The sequence below is a fragment of the Canis lupus genome, chromosome 11 (genome assembly GCF_011100685.1).
Source record: "Canis lupus familiaris isolate Mischka breed German Shepherd chromosome 11, alternate assembly UU_Cfam_GSD_1.0, whole genome shotgun sequence".
In the NCBI taxonomy this organism is placed as follows: domain Eukaryota; kingdom Metazoa; phylum Chordata; class Mammalia; order Carnivora; family Canidae; genus Canis; species Canis lupus.
Genome location: NC_049232.1, coordinates 60,556,177 through 60,565,181, shown reverse-complemented (window position 1 = coordinate 60,565,181; position 9,005 = coordinate 60,556,177).

Sequence of the window (9,005 nt, the reverse complement as noted above, 5' to 3'; positions counted from 1 at the left end):
GCATAGCCCAATGCCTATAATGAAACCCGATAAACATTTGATAAATAAATGTAGGATTGAAGGAATCGATCAAACCACAAGGCACATTGGCATATCAATCTACAGAAAAGGAGTGTTCACTTAAAACATACCAGGATCTGGTGGTCATATGGGCTAAAAATATAATGACTAATTCTCAGTAGACAACTCAGCATCATAACAAAATTTTCCTGTTAATCCAGGTTAATTAATCTTTTTAATTGAGTGACATATTATGAGTTATTTTTGAATTTTCATAAAATCTGATAAATAAGGAAGAGGAATTGCTTCAATTAAAATTCTTCAATTTAAGGGCTTTCTTTGTGCATAAACAAATCATTGTCACATAGATATGATCCATAAATTTTATAGATTTATCAACTTTTTACTTTTCTAAAATGTTTCAAACTTCTGGCTACCAAACACATTGTCTATTAACCAAGTCAGCACATTGATTTTTTTCTTTTTTTTGAAGTTTTTATTTAAATTACAGTTAGCCAACATGCATATGAGAAAATGCTCTGCATCGCTTGCCATCAGGGAAATACAAATCAAAACCACAATGAGATACCACCTCACACCAGTGAGAATGGGGAAAATTAACAAGGCAGGAAACCACAAATGTTGGAGAGGATGCGGAGAAAAGGGAACCCTCTTACACTGTTGGTGGGAATGTGAACTGGTGCAGCCACTCTGGAAAACTGTGTGGAGGTTCCTCAAAGAGTTAAAAATAGACCTGCCCTACGACCCAGCAATTGCACTGTTGGGGATTTACCCCAAAGATACAGATGCAGTGAAATGCCGGGACACCTGCACCCCGATGTTTATGGCAGCAATGTCCACAATAGCCAAACTGTGGAAGGAGCCTCGGTGTCCAACGAAAGATGAATAGATAAAGAAGATGTGGTTTATGTATACAATGGAATATTACTCAGCTATTAGAAACGACAAATACCCACCATTTGCTTCGAACGTGGATGGAACTGGAGGGTATTGTGCTGAGTGAAGTAAGTCAATCGGAGAAGGGCAAACATTATATGTTCTCATTCATTTGGGGAATATAAATAATAGTGAAAGGGAACATAAGGGAAGGGAGAAGAAATGTGTGGGAAATATCAGAAAGGGAGACAGAACATAAAGACTCCTAACTCTGGGAAACGAACTAGGGGTGGTGGAAGGGGAGGAGGATGGGGGGTGGGGGTGACTGGGTGGTGGGCACTGAGGGGGGCACTTGACAGGATGAGCACTGGGTGTTATTCTGTATGTTGGTAAATTGAACACCAATAAAAAATAAATTTATCAAAAAATAAATAAATTACAGTTAGTTACCATACAGTGTAATATTAGTTTCAGATGCACAATATAGTGATTCAGCACTTCTATACAACACTCAGTACTTATCAAAAGTGCCCTCCTTAATCACATCACCTATTTAACCAAACCCCCCAGTAAACTGCCCCCCTTCCCTCAGTAACCATCAGTCTGTTCTTTATAGTTAACAGTATGTTTCTTGGTTTGCCTGTCTCTCTCTGTTTTTTTTTTCCCACTTTGCTCATTTGTTTTCTTAAATTCCATAGATGAGTGGAATCATATGGTATTTGTCTTCCTCTAATTTATTTTGCTCAGCAGAGTATCCTCTACTTCCATCCATGTTGTTCCAATGGCAAAGTTTTATTCTTTTATGGCTAAGTAATATTCCATTGTGTATATACACCCCATCTTCTTTGTCCATTCATCAGTTGATGGACACTTGAGCTGTTTCCATAATCTGGCTATTTTAGATAATGCTGCTATAAATATAGGGGTTCATGCATCCCTTTGAATTAGCATTTTTGTATTCTTTGGGTAAATACCTAGTAATGCAATTGCTGGATCATAGGATAATTCTATTTTTAACTTTTTGAGGAACCTCCATACTGTTTTCCACAGTGGCTGTAGCAGTTTACATTCCCACCAACAGTGCAAGAGAGTTCTTATTTCTTCATATCCTCTGCCACATTTGTTCCTTGTGCTGTTGATTTTAGCCATTCTAACAGATGTGAGGTGTTTCATTGTAGTTTTGATATGCATTTCTTGATGATGAGTGATGTTGAGCATCTTTTCATGTGTCTACTGGCCATCTGGATATCTTTGGAAAAATATCTGTTCACGTCTTCTGCCCATTTTTAATTGGATTATTTGTTTTGGGGGTGTTGAGATTTATAAGTTCTTTATATATTTTGGATACTAATCTTTCATCGGATATGTCATTTGTAAATATCTTGTCCCATTCTGAAGATTGCCTTTTAGTTTTGTTGACTGTTTCCTTCACTGTGCAGAAGCTTTTTATTTCAATGTAGTCCCAATAGTTTATTTTTGCTTTTGTTTCCCTTGCCTCAGGATATATATCTAGAAAGAAGTTGCTATGGCCAATGTCAAAGAAGGTGTCCTTGTGTTCTATTTTAGGAGTTTTATGGTTTCAGGGCTCACATTTAGATGATTAATCCATTTTGAGTTTATTTTTGTGTATGGTATAAAAAAGTAGTCTAGTTTCATTGTTTGCATGTAGCTGTCCAGTTTTCCACCACCATTTTTGAAGAGACTCTTTTTCCCATTGGATATTCTTTCCTCCTTTGTCAAAGATTAATTGACTATATAACTGTAGGCTTATTTCTGGGCTCTCTATTCTATTCCATCAAGATGTGCCTATTTTTGTGCCAGTACTATATTGTTTTGATTACTATATCTTCATAGTATATGTTGAAATCTGGGATTGTGATACCTTCAGTTTTGTTCTTTTTCAAAATTGCTTCGATTATTTGGGGTCTTTTGAGATTCTACACAAATTTTAGGATTATTTGTTCTAGTTCTGTGAAAAAATGCTAATAGTATTTTGATAGGGATTGCATTAAATCTGTAGATTGCTTTGGATATTATAGACACTTTGATAATATTTGTTCTTTCAGTCCATGAGCATGGAATGTTTTTCCATTTGTTTGTGTCATCTTCAATTTCTTTCATCAATGTTTTATACTTTTTAGAGTACAGGTCTTTTGCCTCTTTGGCTAAGGTTATTCCTAGGTAGTTTATTATTTTTGGTGCAATTGTAAATGGGATTCTTTTCTTCATTTCTCTTTCTACTGTTTCATTATTGGTGTATAGAAAGGCAACGGACTTCTGCACATTGATTTTATATCCTGTAACTTCATTGAATTCATTTGAGTTCTAGCAGTTTTTTGGTGGAATCTTTAGGGTTTTCTATATATATTACCATGTAATCTGCAAATAGTGAAGGTTGCACTTCTTCTTTGCCAATTTGGATGCTTTTATTTGTTTTTTTGATGTCTGATTGCTGTGGCTAGAACTCCCACCACTATGTAGAATATAAGTGGCGAGAGTGGACATCTTTGTCTTGTTCCAGACATTACATTAAAAGCTCTCAGTTTTTCACCATTGAGTATGATGTTAGCTGTGGGTTTTTCATAGATGTCCCTTATTTTGTTGAGATATCTTCCCTTGAAACCTACTTTGCTTGAGAGTTTTTATCATGAATGGATGCTGTACTTTGTCATATATTTTCTGCTGCATTTATTGATCATATTATTTTTATCCTTTCTCTTCTTGATGTGATGTATTGAAACTGCAGTCTTGAGGCAGAACCTCTCCTAAAAACCTATTTAGGAGGTTAAGGGTGTAAATTGCTCTTAAGGGTGTAAATTGATTGGATGAGGCCCACCTACAATCCCAAGGGCAATCTCTTTTAAAATAAATTGACTGTAGATGTTAACCACATCTCCAAAATTCTTTTACAGTAGCACCTAGATTGGTGTCTGATTAAATGACTGGGTACCGTAGCCTAGCCAGGTTAACACATAAAATTAACCATCACACATGCTAAACCACAGATCTCAGCTGTCTCAGAGCAAAAGAAGCAAATGATTGGTAATGTTCCAAAGTGCAAGCCAGCAGTCACCTCTGAGTAGTAATAGGGAGACTCAGGTTTAGAGGAAGGACATCTAAGAACTAAGTAGAAGGTAAAAAATATAGCTTCTAAAAGGAATTGGAGAACATGGCAGGCACTGAGTCACTGTGGTACGGGGAAAAGGGGCAGAGGTTTTGTCACTGGATACTTGCTGTGAAAGAAGACACAGCATGTCAAATGAGCAGTTTTATTATTATTTTTTTGTATTTTTCTTATTGGAGTTCGATTTGCCAACATATAGCATAACACCCAGTGCTCACCCAGTCAAGTGCCCCCCTCAGTGCAGTTTTAAAATCAAAAAGCTCTGGGTTTATATTTCAGCTCTGCACTTACTGGGAAAGCTCTACTTTGTAAGTGTTAAATTTTCACCACTATTATGGATGTTATGAAGCCAAATGGAAGGAATATGATGAAAATGAAATACCATCATTTAAAATATGTGCTTAGTAGTCACTGCAACATGATAGGTGCTCAACATTTTTTAAAATGTTTTCTTTTCTCTTCACATGTTGGGAAGTAAAATGGGATCTGGGAAACTGAGGTCCCTAAGATCAGAGTGAAATCAACAACAAGCAACCTCAAATCAGAGCTGCAAACATTAGGCCAACAACTCAAGCCTTCCCTTTCCATTTTCCTGAGGCCTACAGCTGATTCTGCATTTAGTAAAGGAAAAGACCTGATTCTGGGAAAATCTGAGGACTTAAAGTATCCTACCATTTATGAAATTCATTGGGTCAAGTTTTGCACTTGTAAGCATTAAGATAAATTCCATATATCTCACAGCCATGAGGTCCCAGGTCATTATTTAGCACTTGCTTTGCAGTCCTGTAATTCTTGTAACATCATCATCATAATAACACAGATGGTGAGCTACACTTCTAACAACCTGACTAAAAGGCTCATTTCATTGATGAACACCACTGGGGTCATTTAAGGGTTACCTACCAGAGTTAATTCCTTCAACCTGTGCCCCAGCCTGGCCATATGGTTCCAGACTTTCTGAAAGGATCCTTCCAGGGCAAATGTACAGGGTCAATTCAAAACAAAACAAAACAAAACAACAGTATCTTTATCACCTGGAGATTCAAAGTATAGTTGATTCATTAGAATACTGGTGTCAGATACAAAAAAAAACAACAACAACAACAAAAAAAAAAAACAACCCTCCAGCAAATCAGCTATGATTAAATGACTTTGGTACTTGGATACAGGCATTTTTTAGAGGTTTAGGACATTTACAAAAGCCATAGAGATAGGAAGTGAGGGAGTCTGTTTCCCCACCCCCTTGAAATCTTAACCAAGTCCCCAAAAGGACATGTAACAGTTTTCACAAAAGAAGCCAAGAGCCAATCAGAAAAGCCATAGGGCAAGTAAGTGTTATTATAATACTGCAAATTAACAGAGGAAGCACAAGTATTGTGAATTGGTAAAGAAAGGATTTAAAAAAAAAAAATGGAAACCACAATGAGATACCACTTTTACACCAGTGAGAATGGCTAAAACTAACAAGACAAGACACAATAAATGTTGGTGAGAATGTGGAGAAAGGGGAATCCTCTTGCACTGTTGTTGGGAATGCAAGTTGGTACAGTCATTCTGGAAAACAGCATGGAGGCTCCTCAAGAAGTTAAAAATAGAGCTATCCTGTGACCTAGAAATTGCACTACTCGGTATTTACCCCAAAGATACAGATGTAGTGAAATGAAGGGGCACTCCAATGTTCATAGCAGCAATGTCCACAACAGCCAAAGTGTAGAAGGAGCTAAGATGTCCCTCAACAGGTGAGTGGATAAAGAAGATATGGCCTATATATACAATGGAATATTAGCCATCAGAAAGGATGAATACCTACCATTTACATTGTTGTGGATGGAACTGGAGGGTGTTATGCTGAGTGAAATAAGTTAATCAGAGAAAGACAATTATCATATGGTCTCATTCATATGTAGAATATAAGAACATAGTGCAATGGTCCATAAGGAAAGGAGAAGAACTAAGTGGGAAAAATCAGAGAGAGGGACAAACCATCAGAGACTCTTAACTCTGGGAAACAAACTGAGTGTTACTGAAGGGGAGGTGGATTGGAGGGATGAAGTAACTGGCTGATGGGCATTAAGGAGAGCCCATGATGTGATGAGCACTGGGTGTTATACTATATGTTAGCAAATTTAATTTAAATAAAAATAAAAAATAAAAATAAAATAAAAGTAGACTAGCTCGGCAAGAATGTAACTTAACAAATTTAGTGTGTGAGATCTTTGCTGCTTTTTTGCCAAAGATATACAAGAAGATAATTTCCTCGTTGGTTTTAAGAGAAATTTTCTGAAATATTAGGGGAAATGAACCATAATTACCCTTTCCAGATAATCTATTTGTCATATTTTACCATCCAGTGTTTGTCTTCATACATCATATTTTAGAGTTGCAGTCAGTATAAGTACCACTTTATACTGGCAAGTCAATTACTGTGCTAACATAGCAAGTTTTCCATATGACTAAATAGTTTTTAATGTTATTATTTTTTCTCAATACTTTCTTATTTTATAGCTATCCAAAAAATAGGAGGTAAGTCCTACAGATATTAATGGCTTATCACATCTATAAAATGTTTAGGGCAGTTATCAGGAGCACAGTGGGGCATCCCTTCAAAAAGTAAAATCAGGGGCACCTGAGTAGCTCAGTTGGTTAAGAGTCTGACTCTTGATTTCAGCTCAAATCATGATTTCAGAGCTGTGAGACTGAGCCCTGAGTCGGGCTCCCATGCTATGTGTGAGCCTGCTTGAGATTCTCTCTCTCTCTCTCTCTCTCTCTCCCCCTCAGCTCACCCCCCCAAACTCTCTCTCTCTTAAAATACATATATATGTATATGTATATATATAGTGTATATATATGTATATATATTATGTATATAAAATCAAATTATTGCACAGTGCATCTTCTGACACAAAGGAGGAAGTCCAATGTGAGCAAGCCACTCTGGGTTCTGGAAGTAGCATATTTCAAGCTGTGAATACTACTTAGACATCTTTACTACAAATTTAAAATCAAAAGCAAACAAACAAAAAAAAACTTACCATTTTGAGTGGGGCTCAGAATAGGAAAGTCAGCAAGAAGACCAGGTTATTGTTTAAGAACTCCTTCCATGAGGGCAGTAAAATCCGGAAGACTCAATGGCAGATCACATAGGGTATGAGTTATATGAAACATGACTACCCTTTTAGATAGCTTTTAATATGAAAGTTTGTCATAAGATTTTGTAGTGCTAATAGTTGCTTTATGAGAATCCCAATCTACATGTCCACCTATTCGTCTAATTCCTACTTATTTCTCAGATCTAACTTGAAATGTCATTTTGTGATAGAAGACTTTTCTGATTCAATTTAAATTATTCCATCCCCCCACTCATCCAGAGATCTTCTTTCATAGACCTCGTTATTTTCCTTCATAATAGTGGTCATACTTGATAACTATATTTGTGTGTATCATTGTTTTATATTTGTATCCTTCTATATATCTATATCAATCCATCATGAGAACTCTGATCACCAAGTCTGTTTTGTTCATCACAATATACTCAGTGCCAGCATGGTGCCTAGCAATTAATAAATGTTGAATGAATGAATGAATGTTTAAAGATGTTTTTTTCTTTTCTCCTTTGTATGAAGTGTTCAATAAATAAATATGATTAAAGTTTGGCAATTTAATGGAAATGGAAGATGAACTTGTTAGACTCCTGGCTCTCATGGAGCTTTCATTCTGGTCATGGAGCCTCTGTAAGAATGTAACATCTAAGCTAACTTTTAAATTATTATATAGAGGCCTACCCTGAAAAGAGAATGGGGGAAGGGAGGTTATTATATACAAAGAGGGGAGCAAATGCAGAGATTTCATGGTGGAATTAGGTTTGGAAAATATGGTAAACAGAGAGGTGTCCAATGGGTCTATCAAGCATAGTAAGAAGATCATTATAGAAGACAAGGTTGGGAAGTTAGGCAGGAACAAAAATCAAAGGATCTTTTGAGCTTTGGTAGGAAAATTTTACCTCATTTTAAGGAAGTGGAAGATCATGGGAAGTTTTAAGCAGAGAAACAATATCTAATTCACACTTAAAAATGCCATTTCTTGTGGAAAATAGTTTGGGGATGAAAGTGGATGGAAAGAAGGGAAACAGGGGTACCAGTTAGGAGACAACTACTTAAGTATAGGAAAAATATGGTGGCTTGAATGAAAGTGGTAGTTTGAAGGCAGAGAAACAAGAGAGGACTTAGTACATTTTTTCAATTCTAACACGAATTGAGTTGATTGTGAGATAATGAGGAAAGGAAAGAAATCAAAGTTGACTCCTACATTTTGGTTCAAGACAGTAGGTGGAAAGTGGGGTCATTTATAGGCAGTAAGGGCAGTTTTGGTGGGGGGCAGGGTCCAAAATCAAACGTTCTCTTACTTTTGAAATGCTTACTAGAAATCTAGCTGGAGAGATCCAATAGACAATTGGATAGCTGAGTTTGAATACAGGGAAGAGATCAGCACTGTGAGGACACAGGGAAGAGAGCAGTCAGTATTTATAACCAGTTGAGATCAAGGGGCTGTGGTTAGAGAACAAAGGGAAAAAAGGACAGAGTATTGGTTACCAAGCCCACCAACATTTTCAATTTAATTAGTAGAAGAGACACCAACACAGGAAACTGAGAGCAAACAGAATAATATTTTGTCATTGAAGCAAAGAAAATAATTTCAGGAAAGGAAGAACAATCTAGCCTACCAACAACTGTAAAACAGAGTAAAATAAAGGCCACCAGATCCGGCAAGCTAGAGACCATCGATGATCACGGCAAAAGTAGTTTTGATGGAACAGAAAGAATGGAAGCTTAATTAGAGTAGGTTAATGAGAGAACACCTTAATGGTATTGGCAGTATCATTACTTCACCGTAATACCTATTCAGCAGATTAGATATGTAATCAATAAATTCCCAATTTATTTATTCAGTCATTTCGCAGTTTTGCCTAGCTAAAGCCTAAAATTTC